This window comes from Bos grunniens, chromosome 12 (genome assembly GCF_055505025.1).
Source record: "Bos grunniens cultivar Pamir isolate PY7600 chromosome 12, Bosgru_T2T1.0, whole genome shotgun sequence".
Lineage (NCBI taxonomy): Eukaryota > Metazoa > Chordata > Mammalia > Artiodactyla > Bovidae > Bos > Bos grunniens.
In genome coordinates, this window is record NC_141176.1 from 89,368,910 (window position 1) to 89,393,919 (window position 25,010).

General features: G+C 42.8%; 1 protein-coding gene and 1 pseudogene across 3 annotated transcripts in view; one reads left to right on the forward strand and one right to left on the reverse strand.

Annotated features, from left to right (window-relative positions):
* Window positions 1-25,010, reverse strand: part of NALF1 (NALCN channel auxiliary factor 1) — a 606,268-nt gene that overhangs the window by 222,523 nt on the left and 358,735 nt on the right. The window lies entirely within an intron of this gene.
* On the forward strand, window positions 16,810-23,821 carry LOC147362055 (non-histone chromosomal protein HMG-17 pseudogene; annotated as a pseudogene). Its single transcript, XR_015137740.1, has one exon. The product of XR_015137740.1 is annotated as a non-histone chromosomal protein HMG-17 pseudogene (transcript).

The window sequence follows — 25,010 nt, forward strand, 5'->3', positions numbered from 1 at the left end:
GAAGGGATTAACGTTTTTAAAACTTCTATTATTTTTAAGGGGCTTCCCTGGTGGCTCAGATGGCAAAGAATCTACCTGCAATGTGGGAGACCCAGGTTGGTTCCCTGGGTTGGGAAGATCCTCTGGAGAAGGAAACAGCAACACACTCCAGTATTTTACCTGGAGAATTCCAGGGACAGAGGAGCCTATTGGGCGACAAGTCCGTAAGGTCACAAAGAGTTGGACACGACTGAAGCAACTAACACTTTCACTTTTCACTTTCATTACTTTTAAGACACATTATACAATTTATCCAGTTCTCACATCATTAGATGAGGTAAAAATTATTCTCATCTGACAAATGAGGAGAATGAGACTGTGAGACTTGAAGTAACTTGTCTACGCCCACATCGCACGTCTTATAATCAGCCTTGTGTGAACACTGAGCCCTTTCTCTACAAAGCATGCATTATTGACTTTTTCAAAAAAAGCAAGAATCTAAGTAGATAGAAAGGACTGGTGAGCTGGCAGATGAGCCAGAGATGACATCTTGAAGATCACACACAAAGGCCCATCTGAATTAGGGCAGCAAACTGAAGCCCTGAGCATTAAACCCACCTGGGAGTCTCAGAAACCAGCTGTCGGATCTGGACAAGGTGCGAGGGGCCAGGGGCTACTGAAGCCCAAGGGCCACTGGGCACGAGCTTGCAGCCTGACCAAAGGGGTTTATTAACCTGATGCAAGCTCAGAAGGCACTGGGGAAGAAGTGCGGAATGTCCCTCCACGTGGACCCAGCACAAAGCACGTTTTGCACGGTTCAGGCTTCAGGTGGAAGGGAAGGTGAAGGATTCGGGAGGGTCTCAGGGAAGTGGGATCAGTCCTAAGTTGGTTGCCATGTCTGAGCCAGAATGGGGAGAAGTAGGCTTGATCATGGACTGGGCCCCATAATGCAGCCAGGGCAGGTCGACTGCTGTCTACGCCAGGAGCCCATGAGAAGAGTGGAGTGGACATGGAGCTTCCTTAGCAAGAAAGAGGGTCACACAGGGCAACCTGCAGCCATGTGCAGGCATTGGGCATTTCCTGTCACTTGGCCATGAGCGCTGTGTCTGCATTCCAACAGGGAATTCACAACAGGGCTACCTGCAAGTCCAAGTCGATGAACTAATCTTGAAGCAAATCAAAGGGGAATGGTTTCCAGGGATTCCACTAAGAAAGACTGATGCTTTAAACCAAAATGCTGATTTCTCATTTTACCATTACAAACAAGACTATCAATAACCAGCATGACCTCTGCAGGCAGAGCTACGGGTGAAGGTTTGTCGTAATTAGAAGGATGTGCTTAGAACGCAGAACAAGCAAAGTTGTTTCCAGGGAGAGAATGTTTAGGGCGTCATGTAAGGCTGCCTGGCGTGTTCATCGTGCTCAGGTAGAGCTCAGCCTCCGGATCAGATTCCCTGTCTCCAAATTCTGGCCCTGATTCTATTCCTGTGTGACCTGGAGTAACTCACTTAACTTCTCTGTGCCGCTGTTTTCTACTGGGTGAAGTGGAGATAGTGATCTCCTTCATAGGGTTATCAGGAAGATTCAATGAGTTAACATACGAAAGTATTAACATTCAGTACAAAGTCTGGCACAGGGCAATAATGTTACTGAAAGGAGTTTGTCGGTCCAGCTGCTCAAAAGCCAATAAAGAGGCCAGGTTGGTGGAAAGGAAAGTTTGCTTTATTTCAGATGCCGGCAACTGGGGCTGGGGTGGTGGTGGACACCTGTCCAAAGGCTGACTCCCCGCTTCCCTGACAGGCAGCGGGTGAGAGCTGTTATAGACAGAGTCAGGGGTTGGGGGGCCACAGGCAGAAAAGCACAGCCATCTCTGAAGTCATCCTGAGCGGTCATCAGCGGTCTGGCCGGCGTCATCTCGGTCATTTCAGGGACAGCTAGTCTTCAGTCCCGGGCACACTTGTTCCATTTCTTTGTGGTCAGTTCTTGGAACTGGGGCAGCTCGTGTCCTGGGTACGGTCTGGTCCTCATTAGCTAACTCCTCCACCTGGGGTTTCAGTATCTGTAAGACGGCTCACACGATATGGCTCAGAGTATGATCTGTAGCCCTTGAGAAAGGGCTGAAGGTCCCTGACGGTGCCTACTGACTACTTTATTATTATTATTCAGTCTCCTCGGATTGGGTTTTTTTTTTTTTTTGGTTTCCATATTTCTCACTTTTCTGATTAAACTTAGTCTTTGACTGAAGTTTTCCATAGGGAAAAGGCAGGCAGAGGACATGTGGTGAGGTGTGGCAGGAGGGGCAAGGGCCAGAGTGTCCTGCTCCCCTTCAATAATATCAATAATATGTTAGTTGTTCTTGTTTTCCTCTTTGCAGTGCTATGATTACAGATTCATACTTCTGTCCAGCTTCTCTCCTGACCATGTTCCAAGTGAAGTGAAAGTCGCTCAGTCGTGTTCGACTCTTTGTGACCCCATGGACTATACATTCCATGGAATTCTCCAGGCCAGAATACTGGAGTGGGTAGCCTTTCTCTTCTCCAGGGGATCTTCCCCACCCAGGGATTGAACCCAGGTCTCCCGCATCGCAGGCGGATTCTTTACCAGCTGAGCCACAAGGGAAGCCCATGTTCTGAGGGACACTGCCAATTTTTGTGTTTGTTTGTTTGTTTTTTGTGACTTTCATTGTACTAAATTTTCTGGCTGACCAATCCTTTAAATGAACACTTTCACTTTTTTAAAGTATGGACTATTTCAATCTGCTAAAAGTAAAGTCTGTTGGTCAAAGGCATTGTTTTAAAGGCCATTTTGAAACTCTCACCTCTAGTTATGCACAGATGTCATCTGTAGTTTAACTACTAGTTGGAGCTGTGTCTCCGGGTCTCCAGAGAGGAGCGGTGAAACAGATGCTGGCCAGGGCACCTGGGGCAGTTCTGGGGCCTGGCCCAGCTTTAGGAATTCCCCTCTTCCCACCTCTCTGACTTTTATTTTCTATTTGAAATTATTGTTCTTTACAGTGTTTCGGTTCAGTTCAGTTCAGTCGCTCAGTCGTGTCTGACACCTAAATTATCAGGTCTACTTTTCATCTGTTTTCATTATTGGGCTTCTGTGTAAGGAAGAAATTATTGGAAGGGAGAAACTCATTGCTGAAGATATTTGCAAACCATGAATCAAAAATAGGTTCCCCTTGCCGTGTGCCCATGGATGGAGATGCTACAGCCTGTGGGGTCTCAGGATGGGCCAGCGCTCTGCCGTCTGGGCTTGTGCTACGTTTCTCTGGTTAGGGGAACCTATGTGCCAGGCAATCCTGGAAGACAGAGGACACAGAACAGGGGTCAGCAAACAGGCTGGTGTGGTGGCCTCGTCTCCTGCGCACTTTGCTCACCACCAACAATGTCAGGCGAGAAGAAGAAGACTGAGTCTCGACTGAGAAAACCAGCGGGTCGGGTCGGGTTGGGATTCAACCCTCAGGACCAGCATGGACCTTCCTGAATCACTAGCCATTCTAAGGGCCTGGCACCGCCCTGTACAAGCCCCCGAGGCCGCCGCTAGAACACGAGGCACACTTGGGTTGAAAAGCAGGAGCAGAGAGGACCAGAGCAGAAACACAGCGTTAAGTAACCTTCCCATTTCTCTCTGCACTTGAGAGTCCTGACCTGCGATTTCCAATTCTGTTCCCGTCTCAGGTGGACTAAAAGAAATCTGCCCTGCGATCCCGTCGCTACCGCCTCCGGGGAAACCTCCCCACCACCTCGCCTCTGCCCTCTTCCTCCTGCGGCCCCGGCCACTCCTTACTGACCCCGACGGTCTCTTCACCAAGAGAGCCTTATCCTAGTAAGTTTCCCTCAGTGCTGCATTTTGAAACTAAGGCATCAAGATGTGCTAGTCTAAGTAACAACCTCTCCCAAACCCACCTTAGCTCACAGACGTTCCGCAGTGGGGCAATGTGGAATCATCTTGGCCCCTTCAGGTTTGGATCTGTATCAGCACAGTTCACTAGCTCTCTGACATCCTAAAACTCTATTTCCTCACGGGTAAGTGACGGATCACATGAGTGCTCAGGTGTCATGAAGGCCAAATGATATAATACGATGACCAAAGAGATGATACAACGTATGTGTCTCCCATACACATGGGGCTTCCCAGGCGGCTCAGTGGTAAGGAATCCACCTGGCAAACGGGGGATGCGGGTTGGATCCCTGGGTCAGGAAGATCCCCTGGAGAAGGAAAGGGCAACCCACTCTAGTATTTTTGCCTGGAAAATTCCATGGACAGAGGAGCTTGGTGGGCTACAGCCCACGGGGTCACAAAGAGTCGGACACAAGTGACCAACTGAGCACGTGACTGAGCCCATGTGAACTTTTTTAATGATTGTCAGACGAGAGATTGTTTTATTTTATTTATTTATTTTTTTGAGATTGTTTTATAGAAGAAAAAAAGTAAACTCATATTCTGTCATTCTGACTGGGGATTACACGCAACACCAAGAACACCACCTAACAACCACCTAACTGTCAGTTCAACTCACAGAGCAATTTATGGTTGTTAAAGCTCTTGGTCTCCAGTGTAAATACAGAGGCAAAGAGGATGGGCCACGAGCCCAAAACCAATGCAAACTGCTTTCACTTGGGAAAGAATATAAGTCAAGACAATAATCCTGAATTGGAGCATCTATCATTTTTATTTGGTTGTGTTCTTTTATGTATGCACAAAGACAGAACTGATAAAATTAGTTTTCTGAAAGATCTTATATACAAATCAGCAGCATTCTTAAGCTTGTATTTCTTTCAGCTGGAAAGATACTGCATACATTTTTCTTTTCTGAGATCTTTAAAATTTTAAAAGTGCTATTCCTAACCAGTAACAAGCTTAAACAATCTTAATTTGTGCCATGAGTTGAACTGACAGCCTTTAAATGTTTTCTTTACCTCTTTATAACTTTTGTTTAGCTCTCATCATCACTGCTTATTACTCATTTTGGTACTTTCAGGGCTGAATAAACACAGGTAAGATAATGTCTAATTATGGAAAAGCATTATTATAAAAGGATGTAGCGACGTTGAGATGATTTTTCAGCTTTCCCTCAGTACTTCAAATGCTAGTGAAAAAGACTTGAGAAATGATTCTATGCAGTTGTGTATTCCACTACTTAGGGACTAAATAAATTCAGAGGAATATTAAAAAAAAACTTTAAAATCTGCATTTGGAATAAAAGAAAACATATATTCTCTAATGCTCTTTTTTGCTCTAATGCACTCACATGCCCTAATGCACTTTTTTGGTGAAAAAGTGTCAGTCGCTCAGTCGTGTCTGACTCTTTGTGACCCCGTGGACTGTAGAATTCTCCAGGCGAGAATATTGGAGTGGGTTACCATGCCCTCCTCCAGGTGATCTTCCCAGCTCTCCCACCCCACAGGCAGATTCTTTACTGTCTGAGGCACTAGGGCAGCCCCAGGAATGATATTACCCTTCCCTAATGACAGTTCATGCTGGGCACTGCCTCCCTGCAGCGGCCGGGATAGGAGCCCTGGGCTCTTCCTGGGTGTCCTCTGAACTCTGCCCTGCAGAGCAGAGCTGGGGTCAGCACACCCCGAGCCGGCCTGGTGGGGGGTCACAGGATGGGCTGGGGGGTGTAAACCTGTCAAGAACCTCCTCTCTGTGCCAACCAGGGAAGAAAGCCTGACCTCAATTACTGACAGTGGAACATAAAGAAAGAATGGATGAAAACGGAAGAAGCACCTTGCCGAGGGTGAATAGCAGGACAAAAGAGACAAAGGAATTAAAGCGACTGAGGACTTGCAAGCAAGGACAGTGGTAAAACAGAACGATGATATTTTTAAGTCCGGGAAGATAACATCAAGCAGGTTTGCAGAAGAAGTAGGTGAAGAGATACCTGATTTTCTCCTATTGTCAGGAGCGTGGGGGACATGGAGGTCAAGGCGTCAGTCCCGCGGCTTAGAAGAGAGCTGGGTGCTAGAAATGTAGGCTAAGGAACGAAGCTGTGCGTCATAATAATAGCCGACGGCCACTGGGGCTCTTTGATGCTATTTTCAGTGCTTTAAATACCGTAACTAATTTTAGCATCACAACAACTTAGGGGTCCCATTAATAGCCCAAATTTAGAGAGAAAGAAAGAAACTTAAAGAAGTTGGACACCTTGCCTAGAATTCTTAGGCAGCTAGGAGAGTGAGCAGGGCAGGCTGTTTCACCTTCTCGCTCACAAAGGTGCGGTGGCCAGTGTTTGCAGCCACAGTTTTCTCCAAAGTGTTTGTCCAGGAGGAGGAGGAGGTTGACAGGCAATGATGGAAGGGTTGGCATAAATAAGGCATAACAAGCTTACAAGATGACAGACATAGCGACCTGCCTTCTACCATTCCTGCCTCCCCGCACCAGGCCCAGACCCTGGAACCCAAGCCCAACTTCATTCTAGTCAGTGCAGCTAACAGGAGCTGGAGAGGAGCCAAAAAAGATAAACCCCAAAGAAGTCCTGCAGTTGAGGGGCTGGGGGAAACAAACGGGGCAGGTGAGGGATCACTGGAAAGGATGTGGGGAAGCAGGAGTTGCCACGGAGCCTGGAGACAGACAGGACCCAGCAGGGGAGGCAGCCTCTGGCCAGAGCCGGAGAGAGAGGGGAGAGGGCTGGGGAGCACCACGGGGAGAACTGAACACGTGCACCTGAGAGAGCCCTTGAGCTCGAAAACGGAGGTCAAAATAGAGCCGTTTTTCTGCAGTGAATCAGGAAACCCCGCTGCAAGGGGCTAGAACGCAGGAGTAAGATGAGAAAATGGAAGCATTAAGTTTAGACTGCTGCGCTGAGTAGTTTGGGGTGTGGGGATGTTTAGGTGAAGGAAGCATTTTTAATGCAGAGAAAGGAGAACAGAAGGCTGAAAGCCTGCCAGGCCCAAGATGTCTGGGGCCGTGGTGTTTGAATTCCCTTCCCCAGGCTCTGTGTCCTTAACCGGCTTACACCCGAGAAGAGAGACTGGAGCTGGGGAGAGGAAGGAGCCCTCTTTATCGCCAGCCTCACGAGGCATCACTAATAGTTATAAACAGCTAATTTGCAGGAAGAGGAACGAATCCAAATTCATGCTGCCAATGCTAAATATTTAACTGATGGAAAATATAGGCTTTGAGTTGGCTGTGGAAATCTCCAACGATGAGCTACATTTTCAATCCTTGGTGCCCTGGAGATGCTGTTTCAGTCCCTGGCTCTGCCAGATGGGGTGTGAGTCACAGCACAGGAAATAACACTGGATTTCATATTACATTGCTTCCACAGAGGATGTGGACCTTCCGAGCCTGGCTGCCCTGTAGACGAAACGAAAACCCAAAGGGAGGCAATTAGGACGGCTGTGCTCCATCGAGCAGACCGGGAGGATCAGGCTGGCTCAGAGCTCCGGGCAGGACACCAGGGGCCAGTGGACACGCCGGATCCTCTCAAGGCAGAAGCAGCTGGCAGATCCCAAGACCCCTCCGAGGGACTCACACAACCACAGATGGGCTGGGGAGCGGAGCTGGCGTGGCTGGGTCCATTACCTGCCCATACCCCCTCCTTTCTATTACATCGTGGCTGTCTATAGAGAACAGCCTTCAAAGCACACATGCTACATTGGATGACTATTAAAGCTTTGTAACGATCTATTGTGTCCTGACCACCTAGGGGTGACAGTCCTTGAACAAACAGTGCCCACTGAGCCACGAGTGTGTGAAGTCACAAGAGCTCACGAAATGACAGGGCACAGTGTCATTCTGGAAACAGGAGCCACAAGGAGCGTCTGTGAATAAACCCTTGAGGTTTCTCAACCCCTTTTCTCTTGCCCTCCGGCATTTTTACTTTTCCTTCGCCACGCTGCCCTTCTCACTTCTGCTTTACACTTGAACAGATCTCCTTTACCCAGAAAGATTAGTTCTCTCTTGCCTTCCCTGTCTCCCTGGTTTCTGACCAATTTCTTTCCTCTGACTATCAGACTTGTTAAATAAATAAACTGTGCACAACTCCTTCCAATTTTCCACCCGGTTTGTCTCCTCCTTCCTTGGAGGACATCTGTGGTCCTGATGCTCAGAGATGTCACAGTGTCAAAGGCCAGAGGCGACCTCAGCGGCTAAGCCCAGTGGACCGTCCTCAGCCTCACGTGTGGGGACGTGAATCCCAGAGACACTGTACAGACTCCATCCACCCTGCTTGCTTCCTCGTCTTCCGCTTTATTAGCTTCCCTGACTTCGCATGTCCTTCCCTCCTCTCTCTCCTGTCTGTCCCTGTCCATCTTTCCGTCTGTCACACATGGATGTGTTTTCTTCACTGACCTCCTGCTCCTCCTAGGTCAATTCTTTGCTCCCAGCCCTGTGTCTTTCTCAAGCTCACGTCTTGCTCTAGAAGGTAAAACACTGCTGATCCAGAGGTCAAGTGGTCTGACACATGTGCTGGATCTGCCATGTTTTACTTAACACTGGGTCAAGATTTTTAAAACGGGAGGTCTTAGTGCTCTGGCTTCTACTGAAAACCTGAAAATCTGGAAATGTTTCTCCCTGACAACCATCCTTCTGCACGGAGCACAGTCTGCAGCTGAGCTCAGAGGTTCCTCTTGGAGATTTCCCACCATTCAGACCATCCTCCGGGGCCCCACAGAGCCTTTCCCAGGACTACTACTGTTGTTTGCTAGGAGAGCAATCGTTTTTGCTGTTAGCCTGATGAAAGAGACTGATGTATTACTAGTAACATATTAGGTCTGGCTAGTGAAATTTATCATTAAAGTGAAATGAGGGTGCTTTCAATGACCCACTTTTTTTTTTTTTTTTACCCAGCAATAGAACATACTGCATCCTAGTTAATGTTAATGTGTATTAAGTAGTATAAGTGACATAGTGCTACGGCTGCTAAGTCTCTCCAGTCATGTCCAACTCTGTGCAACTTTACGGGCTGTAACCCACCAGGCTCCTCTGTCCATGGGATTCTCCAGGCGAGAACGCTGGAGTGGCTTGCCATTTCCTATTCCAGTAAGTAACACGAGGCTCCTCAAAATTCTATAATTGAAGAGAACTATTGTCTTATTTTGTAAAAAGAGACTTATGTATAGAGGAACTTTAGGGTCGTAACAAAACCGAGCGGGAAGAACAAAGATTCCACGCTCACACACATGCAAAGCCGCCCCCTCCGCACTGTGATACCCCAGCCCCCACCAAAGTGCGGCAGGAGCTGCAACCCCAGTGCGACACTGACATGTCCTCGTCACCCGAAGCCTGTGCTCCTGGCGGGATCCGCTCGTGATGTTGCACGTTCTGCTGGGTTTAGCTAAGTGTTTCATGGCATGCGTTCACCCTCACAGTCTCATACAAAAGTGCCTCCCTACCCTAAAATCTCCTGTGGTCCGCCTCTCCATGCCTTCCTCCTCCTTAACCTTTGGCAAGCTCCGATCCTTTTATGGTCTGCACAGTTTCGCCTTTTCCAGAAGGCTGGAATCAGACAGAATGGAGCCTTTGCAGGTTGACTTCTTTCATCCAGCAAGACGCATTTAAGATCCCTCCACTGTGTGACTTAACAGACCATTTCTTTTTAACATTGAATAATACTCCATTGTTTTGATGTTTATTTATCCACTCGCACCCTGAAGGACACCTTGGTTGCTTCCAAGTGTTGACACTTAAGAATGAAGTTTCTATAAATATCCGTGTGCAGGTTTTTGTGCAGAAGTAAGTTATCAGCTCCTTTGGATAAATACCCAGGTGCACAAGTGTAGATTGCTTCACCTTATTATTATTATTTCAGTGCTCTTGTTGACTGCAGGAATGTCAGGGGCAACACAGTTGGGAAGCCAGGGGGACCTTCTTCATCGACACAAACCATAAAAAGAAAAAAAGGCTTGTCAGAAGCTCTCTCCCCTGATACTCAGTCCCTATTTAATTCAGAACTGGGACACAAGGTATTTTTCCAGTAAAGTGCAAAAACAGAAGAGGAAGAAATGACGAACATTCAGAACATCTTGTCACCCAGGTTTATGCTCCCCATGACATTTATCATTAAGTTTTCAGAATTCTTTTCTTACTGGAATGATCTCTTGTCTGAAGAGTCAAGGAATACTTCCTTGGGACCAGTAGGAATCACCTGAATAAACCATACTGTCTACCTGGCCCGTCATGTTTAATAAAATATGCAGGAACTCTGAACAACAGCTTCTGGCTCGGCAGCAAAGTTTCACCACCTAGCATGTACATGGGGAAACTCTTACACCGCTCGCAGATTTCACAGCAGGAGTTTCATCTTCAGTGATGATATACAACGTCTTGTAAGCTTTGATCTCCTTCTGCAGGCTCAGATTTCATACTGGTTTTATTTCAGAAAGATGAGGCACAGCTTGTCCTTGCTCAGAACTCATTCAATTCTGGGAAAAGTCTATATGGACGGCATGTAAGAAGTCTACTCTACTGTCTATGCGTTCGGAAAACAATCTTTAAAATCACACGGAGCTTCAGAACAGGATATCGTCTCAGTAAAGGCATGAGGTGTGACAGATGAGAACCTTCCCCACGGACGCCATGAGCGGGGTTTAGATTCGCTGCCTGCCCAGACCGACAGCTGTGTAAATTGCCACCTGTATTTAGTTCACAGGTTTCAAATGACAGCATTCACATGGTATTTGTGGATGTGAGAGCAGAAGGCCACTATCAGAAAGAAGGTGGTACATAGAAAAACTCAATGATCAAGTCAATGGAAAGAGTATTTCCTGGCTTGATTTTTCCATTAAAATTGTCTAGGTCCTGCTTTAATGCTAAAGAAGTTTACATCCCAACAGTTTCTGATCTTGTCCTAGAGTAAAACCCCTCCACGAGGCACTGACACATTAAAGAGATCCCTGGAAGATTAGTATTGGGAGGGACATTTAAGAAATTTGATTTAAATCCCTTGTTTTACTAAGGAGGAAGTTAAAACCTGCCAACAGTCACCTTACTAACCCGTGAAGGCCCACTGGGCCTTGAGAAGCCTGCTTATGAGACCAGGAGACTAGGAAAGAACCCTGAGACTCTCAAGACCCTCAGAACTCATACTGGCACTGACCTAACTCGAGATACTTTTTAAATCCCGTTTTTTTGAATTTGCATCTGTAAACAGTATGCTGAGACCCAAGAATCTGTGGCAGGTACGAAACAGGAAGGACTCTCTTCCTTGGAACAAAACCTTATCATTCAGACTCTTAGAGGATGCTTAATATTTCACCTGCCGAACTGGTAACTGCATCTTTATAGGCTAAGATCAAATACAAACATGTATATGTTTCTGAGCATCTACAGTCGATTTATAGCTTGACACTAAATGGCCGGCGGAGGAGGGTGAGAACAGACGCCAACAGGAACCTGAGAGAAGACAGTCTTTCAAACAAGTGCGCTAGCATTTGTTTGGGTTAAGAAAGCCCGACAAATAAACACTTTCCGAGCACGCTTCTATGGCTATAGTTAGCCAGTTTTGCTTAAACGTTTTTGCATATGTGTAAAAATAGAAACATTTAAAAAAATCAGAAAGCACAATAATGTATATTTCTATGGTCCATTGCGCTAATTTCACTGACAGAAGTCAAGAAATATCCACATTCCACGACGACACTCTATGAACCCTGTCTGGACCCTCCAAGAGGAATTTTTTGTTTTTTTCTGCTGAAGACAAAATAAGTCTTTTGTATGTAAGAATATAATTTCTAAGCTTTTTTTTTTTTTTTTTTTTTACCATTTTTCTGACATCTTTTCTGTGCATGTGAACTGAAATCTTGTATGTTGGAACCAAACCAAATGTTTAATTAAAAAGTGAAATGAATATTCCTTTATATCTCACTTCTTTCATCTCAGCCCCAAAGAGGCGAGAGTGGGAGGTGACAAGATGATAAATTAGAAAGCCAGAAGCCTGGCCATCTCCAGGGAGTCACAACCTCCACATTTACCCCCAGGCGGCACTGCTGGCTATCCCACCCGTGAGCCCGTGTCCCAGAGGGGCTGGAGATGGGGCTTCAGCAGGCAGGGCGATTGACTCTTTATATAACAGCCAGTTATTTTCCTCATTTAACACACATCTCAAAGATTCTGAGACTTGGCACCTGCCTCTAACATTAAGAACTAACAACTGACACTCATTGTCAGGGTATTACTCCATTGCTAGGAGGAGATGTGCTCTGCCCTAATACGCTTCCTTTTTTCCTAGGCCTTCTGTTCCATAAAAGATGTTCCTGGGCACCAGAGTCAATGTCTGCAAAGCCTGCACAGAATTCTGTGGTTAAGCAAAGCACTGATCCGTTCCGCATCAAGCAAATCTCACTGGAGATCTTCATGTGCTGCTGTCTGTTGCCAGGGGGTGCATATCGTAGGTGGGAAATTTTACACATTTTACAGTGGTATCCAGTATTATATACATGAAACTATGTATATGGATAATGAAAAGTTATCATGGTTTTTAAATTAGATTTTGCTTTTCTCTCAACTCATATTTCTCAAGGTTAAATCATTCTAAGAATTCATTTTCTTCTAAAGGTGCTTTACAGACTATCAAATTTAGCCTTAAATGTAAGAACTCTTTGACTAATGGCGGCATAATATAATCATGGGTATTCAGTTCAGTTCAGTTCAGTTGCTCAGTTGTGTCCGATTCTTTGCAACCCCATGAACCACAGCATGCCAGGCCTCCCTGTCCATCACCAACTCCCAGAGCTTACCCAAATTCATGTGCATTGAGTCAGTGATGCCATCCAACCATCTCATCCTCTGTTGTCCCCTTTTCCTCCTGCCCTCAATCTTTCCCAGCATCAGGGTTTTTTCAAATGAGTCAGTACTTCGCATCAGGTGGCCAAAGTATTGGAGTTTCAGCTTCAGCATCAGTCCTTCCAATGAACATTCAGAACTGATTTCCTTTAGGATGGACTGGTTGGATCTCCTTGCAGTCCAAGGGACTCTCAAGAGTCTTCTCCAACACCACAGTTCAAAAGCATCAATTCTTCGGCACTCAGCTTTCTTTATAGTCCAACTCTCACATCCATACATGACTTCTGGAAAAACCATAGCCTTGAATAGACACATCTTTGTCGGCAAAGTAATGTCTCTGCTTTTTAATACACTGTCTAGGTTGCTCATAACTTTCCTTCCAATGAGTAAGCATCTTTTAATTTCATGGCTGCAATCACCATCCACAGTGATTTTGGAGCCCAGAAAAAATAAAGTCAGCCACTGTTTCCACTGTTTCCCCATCTATTTGCCATGAAGTGATGGGACCAGATGCCATGATCTTAGTTTTTTGAATGTCGAGCTTTAAGCCAACTTTTTCACTCTCCTCTTTCACTTTCATCAAGAAGCTCTTTAGTTCTTCTCACTTTCTGCCATAGGGGTGGTGTCATCTGCGTATCTGAGGTTATTGATCTTTCTCCCGGCAATCTTGATTCCAGCTTGTGCTTCTTCCAGCCCAGCGTTTCTCATGATGTATTCTGCATATAAGTTAAATAAGCAGGGTGACAATATACAGCCTTGATGTACTCCTTTTCCTATTTACAACCAGTCTGTTGTTCCATGTCCAGTTCTAAGTGTTGCTTCCTGACCTGTATACAGGTTTCTCAAGAGGCAGGTCAGGTGGTCTGGTCATGGGTATTAGAAGGAAATAAATGATATTGACTTTGTCTTTAATATTACTTATTATATTTTTAAAAAGAATCAGTTGGCACGTGAGGACACATCTTTGAATATTGACTGTGGGACTTAAAAGTCAACATGTTACAAAGTCTGAATATACTGCTTTGCTTGTAACTGACCGACTAAAAGACCAAACTTCAGAGAATTGTTTTGTTAAAAGGGACCATAACACAGAACCTTGACCAAACCTATGGAGCAGGCCCCAAGCTCTCCAATTTATCATTAACATTTTTTCTGTTTTGCTTGCACCACTCAGCCTCTGGGATGGTAGTTCTCCCACCAGAGACTGAACCCTCGCCACTTGCGTGGGAAGCATGGAGTCCTAACCACTGGACCACCGGGGAAGTCCGCACTGACAATCTTAAAAGTAGAAATAATTTATGTTCCTTAAAAAAATAGATCAAATTATTTTTGAGAAAATTGTATTCTTCCTATTGGATAGAAAAAAGATAAAATTTAAATGCCCTTTTATTAAAACTATCATGAGCATGAAGTAAATAAAATTGGGTGAAATCATGCTATAATTTGCATAAACATTTGATGTCATGTCACTTATGAACTAAATTGCTGAAGACAATATTAGACTTACTGCCAAGTTGAAGAAAATGAGATTTTAGAAACATTTATTTCTAAAATGCTTTAAGAAACATTTAATTCTGTATTGAACTTCCAAAACCCTGTATTCTACGTAAAATCATTCTAACAACCTCCTTTATGAAGCAGGAAGAATAAGAAATGTATCCTTTTCTTGCATGTGTATTTTGTCTCCAACTAGGTCAGAGACAGTTTTACGAAGTTGTGTCTGCATTTTTTTCTTTTAATTTACCCATAGCAGTGCCTATGTCACTAAGTATGGCCTACAAGTTTTCAAACCACGTTCTTTGAAACTTGATTTTAAGATCCAGTGAAATTCTCAGTTGCACTCAGTGAAGAGGCATGTGACACAGATGTACACTTTCACTTCTGAAAGACTAGGGTTTGAACTATGCCTCCAGTTCTTTCAAAGCGCTCTCACTGTTTCATGTCCTCTCACTTCTGTGTAGTAAGATTTCATAAAAATTTTCACAAGCCACCTATAAAGGAACAGCAGCACACTCAGTCCTATTTCATTCTTTATGTTCTTGGAAAATCAAGATACTGAAATTCACAATAAAAATTAAATTATCTTCTTCTCATTTATGGCATAATTTTTTATGATTAATGAAAATAAAGTACCAATTAGGAAGCTTACATTATCAATACTGCATTTAGCAAGAGAAACAGCTATATGGGAAGCAAATAAGGTCATTGAAAAGTCAAATACTTTAAACCATCAGTAAAATTTGTATACGATTCAGCGATCAATATTCTGGAACTACTAACCTCAGTAACTGTCAGGCTAAGAAAAGTCATGTGACTGTCCCTCACCTCTGTCTTGTACTAAGTAAATGCTCTTGATGAATGCAATCAAGAAACAAATTGCTGATGCTTTACAACTCAGAGAAGAAAAGCGCTGAACACTGTGGTGAGCTGCAGCGATTCTTGTTTCAATTTAACCCAACTCTAACTTATTAAAATTTACTTGCAATTACCTGAGGGGAGGCCATTATGCCAAAAAGTCTGATTCCATTCAACAAATATTTACTGGTTCCAAGAAGAAGAACTGCCATGGTAAACCTTAACATCCGGAGGAGAAAGAGCAACACTTAAGTCCAGAACACGGCAGAGCGAAGGAAGGGCAGAGGTGTGATGCTGTAAGCATCTGGGACCATGACCTGCCGCTGCCACGCTGGGCAGAGTGGCTAACCCACTTGAGTTCTGGGCCTGAGTTTCTGCACTTTAACACTGGCTACTGTTAGGAAAAATATGAGAATAAAACAAAATAACGTGTGGACAGATGTTTCTTTTCAGCAGCATAAGCTGATCAGATATATTTTTATAATTCCAGATACAGAACACTTAGTACTTTTAGATAAAATAAACATATTAAAAAGACCTTTTAACAAAGGATCACAAGAGATGACTATAAACAATTACATGCCAATGAAATGGACAACAGGCTGTTTTGATTCTCAGAGGAATTATTAAAAAGTAAACAATTATTCTAAAACAAGCTAGAATCACTGAGTCTTAGCTGGAAGAATCTAATAGTCCCTAACTCAAGTTATTTTGGGCTTCCCAGGTGGCACCAGTGACTAAAAAAACCTGCCTGTCAAGGCAGGAGACATAAGAGACATTTGCTTGATCCCTGGGAACTGGGAAGATCCCCTGGAGGAGGAAACGGCAACGCACTCCAGTGTGCTTGCCTGGAGAATCCTGTGGACAGAGGAGCCCAGTGGGCTGCAGTCCATGGCATTGCTAAGATATATGTAGTTATTCCCAAGCTATTGACTTCTTAAGTTATTTCTCTCTTGATTTGACAGATAGCATAGAAAAGTTTAAAATGTGAAAATGTTTAAAAGTTAAAGTTTAAAGTTTTCAATGCTTTAAAAATCAACTATTTTCACTGATTCAAGTACGAAAGGAAAATGAAGCTCTGTCTCCTCTCTTAGGCAGACAGTAAGCCTCACGTTGTGCATTGCAGACAGCAGAGTAAAAGGCTATTCTGGCTGGAGCTGGTCATAAACATCTGGTAATGGTCATGTGCTGCAAACCTTAGGGATGTCAGGGTATTTTCCTTCATTGCTCAGCTATGATCCCTTCCCAATAAAAACAGAGCTTGATCTGACTAAACATTTCATTTCTAGAAAGCTAGATAGCATATTCAAAAGCAGAGACATTATTTTGCCAACCAAGGTTCATCTAGTCAAGGCTATGGTTTTTCCTGTGGTCATGTATGGATGTGAGATTTGGACTGGGAAGAAGGCTGAGCACCGAAGAATTGATGCTTTTGAACTGTGGTGTTGGAGAAGACTCTTGAGAGTCCCTTGGACTGCAAGGAGATCCAACCAGTCCATTCTGAAGGAGATCAGCCCTGGGATTTCTTTGGAAGGAATGATGCTGAAGCTGAAACTCCAGTGCTTTGGCCACCTCATGCGAAGAGTTGACTCATTGGAAAAGACTCTGATGCTGGGAGGGATTGGGGGCAGGAGGAGAAGGGGACGACAGAGGATGAGATGGCTGGATGGCATCACTGACTCGATGGACGTGAGTCTGAGTGAACTCCGGGAGTTGGTGATGGACAGGGAGGCCTGGCGTGCTGCGATTCATGGGGTCGCAAAGAGTCAGACACGACTGAGCGACGGATCTGATCTGATCTGATCCTTCAGAAGTATTCATATACATGGATATACGTCTGCTATTGTGCCCCTCACGCAATCCATGTGTTGAGGCCCTACCTCTGATCTGGTGGAATCCGGCCATGGAACCTTGGGTGGTAACTCGGTTTGGATGAGGTCCTAATGGTGGGGCCTCAAGTGAGATCAGTATTTTACAAGAAGAAGTGGAGTGTGCTCATCTTCCCTTTTTCTCTTTCCTTCTTTCTGTTTTCTTTCTCTCTCTTTCCACCCCCGCCCCCTCTCCATTCACACACACACTCCATGAAAAGACAGAGCAAGAAGATGGCTGTCTGCAAGCAAGGAAGAGGGCCCTCACCAGGAACTGTATCTGCTGGTTGCTGGCACCTTGATCTCCTAGCCTCTGGACCTGGAGAAATAAATATCTGTTGGTTAAGATGCCCAGTCCATGGTATTTTGTTATAGCAGCCCGAGTGCGCAAATGTGTCTCTTGCAGCATTAATTACAAAACAGACGAAGGTGGAAAAACCTAAATGCGCCTTAATGGTCAATGGCTAAATGGATTATTTTATACACACACAGTGGAATCTGATACAGACACAAGCACTAGTAAGATGATCCTATAGGGATCACAGAAGTGTGCCAAAGAAATATCTTCGATGGAAAAATTTAATATGATTATAAAGCTTATATAAACATAGCCATATTTACCCACACAAAAGGGTAATATCAAATTATTAATAATAGTTATCCAGGATAATTTGAGGGGCAACTTTCACTTTATATTTTTTTCCCATTTTGCATCAATCAAAGTATTACAGAGTATATAGTGCTTTCACAATATACGACCAAGAAGGAAAACTAGGTCACAGAGATGGAAAACTGTTCTTCAGAAACTATATAATGAAAGGTGGATAATGGCGTTTTGACATTAAGCCACTCTTTATCTGAACCCTACTGATAAAGCTATCCACCCTACTTGGAGATGCTGAGAGATAAACCCATGGTTCACTAGACCTAGTATTTGAAGTTGTTACCATCCAGAAAAATGAAACAAAATGTTCTTACAAGAGAACCAGGAGGGGCACTCGATTCCGAGAGAGGAGACCAAAAGAGCTGACGCATGAGAGGCATACAGAAGGATGGGCTGCAAATCCCTGAAGATTCCACTCAAATCCCGCTCGTGTTCACTGATACATGCGGAAAGCACTGTGCTTTGGTTCCTTACACAGCCTTCTGTTTGCAAACGTAAGACGCTAATTACCAAAGGGGATCAGATGCCTGGTGTTCTTGACAGAGAGTTTATTGTAGATTTGTAGGGGTATGTGGTGGCTCGATGATAAAGAATCTGCCTGAAACACAGGAGGCCCGGGTTAGATCCCTGGATTGGGAAGATCCCCTGGAGAAGGGAATGACAACCCACTCTAGTATTCCTGCCTGGAGAATCAGAGGAGCCTGGCGGGCTATGGGGGTCCATGGGGTCGCAAAGAGTCCGACACGACTGAGCAACTGTGACTTCACAAACACTTGCTTCTCAAATCAGCATTTTAAAGGTGCCCTTGAGGAGCCAAGTAAAAAACTTATGAAAATAAGTACAATTATAACAATTTTATTTTAGAAACTGCTAGAGAAATTATCAGAGAAGCTATTGTCTCAGCTCAATGAAATGGACACAATTAAATCAGAAAGTAAGAGAGCTTGAGGGAGAAATTATGGCCTCACAGAGGCTCTTTATTTAGAGCTGTTCAATCAACACTATGTAGGAACTCATAGATGGAGCAACACAAACCCAAAGCCTTCACCCTGTGCAAACATACATGTCTCTCTGGATTTCTTTTTAATAAAGGAGCAGAAATGCTAGGAGAAATGAAAAGGAAATCAGTACAATACTCTATAAATCTCTGGCACACGATGCCTCTTGCGATAGAGAAGATTTCAGGTCTGTAGAACCATACTCTTTGGGGAGATCAATTATTGTACTAACTTTATGAAAAAAACAAATATTTCAAAAATAAAAGATTAATACAATTATGTTTGGGAGTGCACCCTCAAGTTACAAAGAAAGCTCTGTCCTCGTAGGCAGCAGGCACTCTCACGGTGGATCTGACATTGTATGGACACAGAAGACTTGTCGTGAGCTCTGAATTTTGAACCATGAATCACTCACCAAAGAAAGTGTTTGCAAAATACAGTATTCTGAACTGGCAGGCAATGTGGTATGAAGAGCAACAATCTACAGTTTAGAATCTTTAATTTCCCCCGTTAACTATCTGATCATATCCTTAACCATTTGAGTGTATTTGAGTGTATTCGAGTGTATTTTTTCTCATACATGAAAGAAAAGAGAAAAATGAGCTAGATTAAATTAAAATTTGGCTACAAAAGTATATAATCCTGCTTTGAAAAAGACAGGGATAAAAATATTGTTGTTGTTCAGTCGCTAAGTCATGTCAGACTCTCTGTGACTCCATGAACTGGAGCACGCCAGGCTTCCCTGTACTTCACTACCTCCTGGAGTTTGCTCAAACTTGTGTCCATTGAGTGATAATATTAAATTAGTCAATTTATTTTGAATATGTTATAAGCAAATTGATCATTCTAAGAGCAAGACCTCTAAAACATTTCTTTCATATTTGGATAGTATCAAATCATCCAAAACATTTAATCTTTCATATAAGCAGTGGATGAAGTATAGATAACCTTTGGTCATTTTATTAATTTTGTTTATAAGTACACCTCAATTTAAGCACTCAAGAGTTGAGATTTTTTGCATTCAATCTCACTGGGTTATGACCATAGATTTATGTTGGAATCCCTACATAAACTTATTTGGTGGAAGTTCTCTGGCACCAGAGACAATCACAGAGACCCTTGGTTGGGTAAATTAACACAAATGTTTCCATAATAAGCTAAGAGGCATTTAGGACCTCGGGATCAATTAATTTGTAAGCCAAGCAACAATTTAAGAAAGTAGCTGGAGCGTGTGAAGGGACAGTTAGTCCTTTAAAAAAGTAAGTTATATTACTGTAACCTTAAAAAGCATCTTCATGTGACATTTGAAGCTCTTACGAATTGCATTTGTGGTCAGGGAAACTAAGTTGAGAAACAAATCCAGTGAAATAAATGAAAATCATCTTTGCTTCCTATTTCAATTTCTAGAAAAAAAGAAAGAAAGAAAGAACTGTACAGTTGAATGTCCAAATAACTACTGAGAGCTGAGACCACATGGCATTCTACAGTTTAATTAGCAGGACCAAAGTTTAGACCTTCTGTATCACCATGACTTTATCATTTGTTCCAGCAAATTCTTGCTCAAAGAAGATAAGGCTGTAAACCGGTAAATAACTTCACTGTTTGCTTCAGGAAGTTTCCCCAAAGCAACAGACTGCTCAGACAGCCCCTGTCTCTGAAGAAACAACTGTTTATTCATAAATGCTGGTTTTAAAACACTGACCTTTCTGGGTCCGATTGTTCAGTTGTTAAATCGTGTCCAAGTCTTTGTAAACCATGAACTGCAGAGCCGCAGGTTTCCCTGCCCTTCCCTATCTCCGGGAGCTTGCTCAAACTCATGTCCATGGAGTAGGTGATGCCATCCAACCATCTCATCCTTGTTCCCTTCTCCTCCCACCTTCAATCTTTCCCAGCATCAGGGTCTTTTCAAATGAGTTGGCTCTTCACATCAGGTGGTCAAAGTATTGGAGTTTCAGCATCAGTCTTTCCAAAGAATATTCAGGGTTGATTTCCGTTAGGATTGACTGGTTTGATCTCATTGTTGTCCAAGGGACTCTCAAGAGTCCTCAGTCTTGAATAGAGTCACCCTGGCTTGTTTAACATTATGATGACACTTTTGATTTGGCAAGGTCTTTCAGGTAATTGATGTTCAGTATTCATTTTCTTACATAAGAAATGTACGTTTTTTAATGCATAATTCATTCTTTGTTGAAATGAATGTTAAGGTTACTAAATGAGATTTTCATTTCTATTTGGACTTTATTTTTATTTCCTCAGAGAATTCAACAATATCTAATTGATTACTCATTCTAATTAATGAGTATTTGGAAAGACTCAAAACACAAATGCTTCAGATTATTTACAAATGCAATATAATATATCAAGTAAGGTGAAAGAGACCTGTGAAACTACAGATAATCATATTTTCCGTTAGGTACTAAATATTACATAATTAACAGCAGGCATTGTTCTTTGTGTTAATTTACTTAAAATTCATAAAACATTATGAAATTATTTAAATTATTATTTCTATAACACAGATTAAAGAAAAGAGACAGAGAACAGAATGGTTATGGAACTTGTCCAAGCAACAGAGAAAAGTCAAACAAAGAAAGTCTGGATTTTAAATCTGTGTTTAAACCACTATGCTATACTTAATCTCTTCCTTATGGTTAAACATTTACATTTATTTTTACTTTTTTTATTACTTTATTTTTGCTTTGGAGAAACTAAAGAAACTCAGCCTTTTTTTTTTTTTTAGTTTTCATTAAAACCTTAGATTTGGATAAGTTCATCATGAAATACTGTTACATAGGTTTTACAGCTGCATTAAGTATTAAAAATACATATTTGAGAAACATATAAGATTTTTAGAAGCAAATATACTCATTTCAGATTTCAAAATAAAATAATTTCTGACTTCTCACGAAAGTTACAGTTCCAAAGTTTCTCTAGAGTTTCATCGTATGGAGCAAACCAGGAGGATAAAAAGTTCTTCGGATCAAAGTCACTTTTTTATTCAAATGAGTTCTGAGTGTCAAAGGAACCGCTGATGCTGGCAGTTCCAGACTTCTGTGGAAGATGTCCTTCAAGTCGGTCCACGGAGCCAGGAGCGGACCAGCCACCCCACTTCCTAGATCACGTCCTCCCTTCTTGCCAAGGCTCTCTAGCCAGTGTCTCAGGTATCTGGTTATGTGAACTGACAATGCAGACTCCTCAGGACACCTGATGTATGATCACGGGCTGCCTTTTGGGAATTTCAAAATTCCTGGCACCATAACAGTCAGTCTCTTACGAACTTTCGCTTCATATCATCTCTGTCGTGTACTAGCTTTAAGCCCACATTAAAGAAATACCAACATTATAAGCATTTCCTACATTGTGAAATGTTTCTGTTATCTTAACATATTTGTCAAAGAGGACCCATTCTATCTAATTATTCTCTCCTCCACCTTAGTCTTCTTTATAAACGATTTTTCACTGGCATATATTTCATGTATATCCACTTTCTGGATATAACTGTGACATTCTGCTCTTTGGTGATTAGAATTGTTAAATAGTTAATTTATAAACTGAATTAAAGTGCTAGATGGGGTTTTAAATGAGATTGCTTCCAGAAAGAAAAAAAAAACTTGTAGAGAAGAGAAGCAAATGCTTTTCTAATTATGTATATTACTAAATAACATCCTGAACTTCAAGAAGGATGTCATTATATATATTATATCATATAATAATTATGCTATATTCCTACTCTTTAAGCCTATTGCAAAGTAATACTTTAGATGTGAAATGTGGCAGTCATGTATTTGAAACTTGCCAGTACCTTTTTTTTTTAAGTCAAAGTGATTATTTTTAAGAACTCAGGAAGAATTTAATATTGTGGAAAAAAAGATTCATTTTTGAAAGTCCTGCACAATTATTTCCATTCAATTTTTCTCTCTCTCTTCCCATTTCTTTCTTTAAGTTTTACCTTCATGAAAAGTGTTTGCAACACCATGTATAAGGAAGTATAACATCTTCAGGAAGATGTGCCACTTAAAGACTTTCTGGGAGCAGTGTGAAGAAGAGGCGAGAGCGACGCCTGGATCGACTTAAAGCCCGCACGCCGCTGCATTCCCGGGTCCAGCGCCTACGTCCCGCGGCTGCAGCCACCATGTCCAAGAGAAAGGCTGACGGGGACGCTAAAGGAGATAAAGCCAAGGTGAAGGACGAACCACAGAGAAGATCTGCAAGGTTATCTGCTAAACCTGCTCCTCCAAAGCCAGAGCCCAAGCCTAAAAAGGCCCCTGCAAAGAAGGCAGAGAAGGTACCCAAAGGGAAAAAGGGGAAGGCTGATACTGGCAAGGATGGGAATAACCCTGCAGAAAATGGAGATGCCAAAACAGACCAGGCACAGAAAGCTGAAGCTGCTGGAGATGCCAACTGAAGTGTGTGCATTTTTGATAACTGTGTACTTCTGGTGACTGTACAGTTTGAAATACTATTTTTTATCAAGTTTTATAAAAATGCAGAATTTTGTTTTACTTTTTTTTTTTAAGCTATGTTGTTAGCACATAGAACACTTCATTGTTGGTTTTTGGGGGAAGCGCATGTCACTAACAGAATGTCTCCGAAGCTGAATTGACGTGGGGGGAAAATACCTTCCCCGTCTAGTTTTGAGAGACTTCCTCTTGGTTCCCAGGAAGGAGGGATTCCTTGGTGTTGATGCACATGAGCCACCTTGGCACAAACACCTTGTGGTGTGGGGAGCTAAACTTTAGTTTTTATGTCCTCCTCTCCCTCTCCACCTCAGCACAGACTTGACTCCCCTAACCCAGAGACCTGTTGGAACCTGAACCCCGTGCTCCCCCAAAATTGATGACCAGTATGTCAGGCAATCTGGACTTTCTAGTGCCACCACTGAGATGGCGTCCTTCAAAAGAGCAGCAGTTCCTTCCTTTAGACTGTGGCTCCTCAGAGTGATACTTCGGCCATTTTCATTTCCATTTCCTGAAAGTCAGGGTCGGCTTGTGAAAAGTTGTTAAACGACATGCTAAATGTGAAATGTCAACCCTCACTCTAAACTTTGCCTGTTCAGAGCATCACATGAAGATTTCTTTGGGTTTTATAGTGGCTTTCTGATTTGGTAGTCCACTGAAAAAGGGAGTTTGAAAGTTGTATACTGTTAACGATTGTCTGCCCATGTCCTGCCTGAAATACCATGATTGTTTATGAAAAGTATCTTTAATAAAGCTGGATACAGTTTGGCTTGGAAAAAAAAAAAAGAATTTCTGGCCTTATGTAGTGCAAGGGAAAAAATATATATACATTTGAGTTGAGCCCAAACTCAATATTTGAAATATATATATATTATTGAAAAGAGTCATATATATATGAAAAGAGTCACTTTTCATAAAGAACTAAGCATGCTAATCTGTGGAGGGGAATTACTTTTCAAAACATGGAGACAACAGGTCAAAGCCAATCAGGCTCCTGAGAGCTACCGTCTTTCAGCAGGGAGCATTCCCACTGGTATCGTCCCGGTTTACCCTGGAGGACAGTGGGGCTGAGTGAGGAGGCTCAGGCTCATGGGCCTGTGGCTGGCAAGGGGCAGAGCTGGGCTGAAACCAACCCTGCTGGCTTCAGAGACCCTCTTTAATAACAACACTAATCTTGCCTCTCTGGAGGTTAAGCTTACTCATTAGCTAAATCACTCATTAGCTAAATCACTCATTTGCTAAGTCATTCATTTGCTAAATCATCCTCGCATATCTGCCTTGCAGTATTTTGACTCAAATTTGTTCTTCAGTAAAATTTCAAATTGCTACAAGTCATGAGTCTTTGGGGTCTCTACATAGAACAGCTACATTTGTTCATATGAAGGAACCACTCTCCATTTGTGTGTGTGTGTGTGTGTGTGTTTAGTTGCTCAGTCATGTCCGACACTGCGACACTTTGGACTGTAGCCCACCAGGCTCCTCTGTCCATGGGATTTTTCAGGCAAGAACACTGGAGTGGGTTGCGATTTCTTCCTCCAGGGGACCTTCCTGACCCAGGGATGGAACCCACATCTCCTGTGTCTCCTGCATTGCAGACAGATTCTTTAACCACTGAAACTAAAATAAATTATTTTAGGACAGAACTGAGCTTATATGAGATACGGTAAACTTTATAGCTCTACGTATTCACTAACAATAGGATTGCCAACAAGACTCTAATTTTAAACAAGATATACTGATGAAGGCATTCTAATATCCTTTGATTTAATATATCTACTAACTCTACTGTATTCTTTAAAAATATTTGAAAGAAAAACAAACAAGAGGGAAAAGGTTTTGATCATTTGATACTGAAGTAACCCTTTGACCTTAGTAAAGATTAAGATCTGAATCCTAGTATTTCTGACCACCCAAAGAGGTTCTGTGGTAGCATCTGGTTCTTTGAAAATGAAGATCT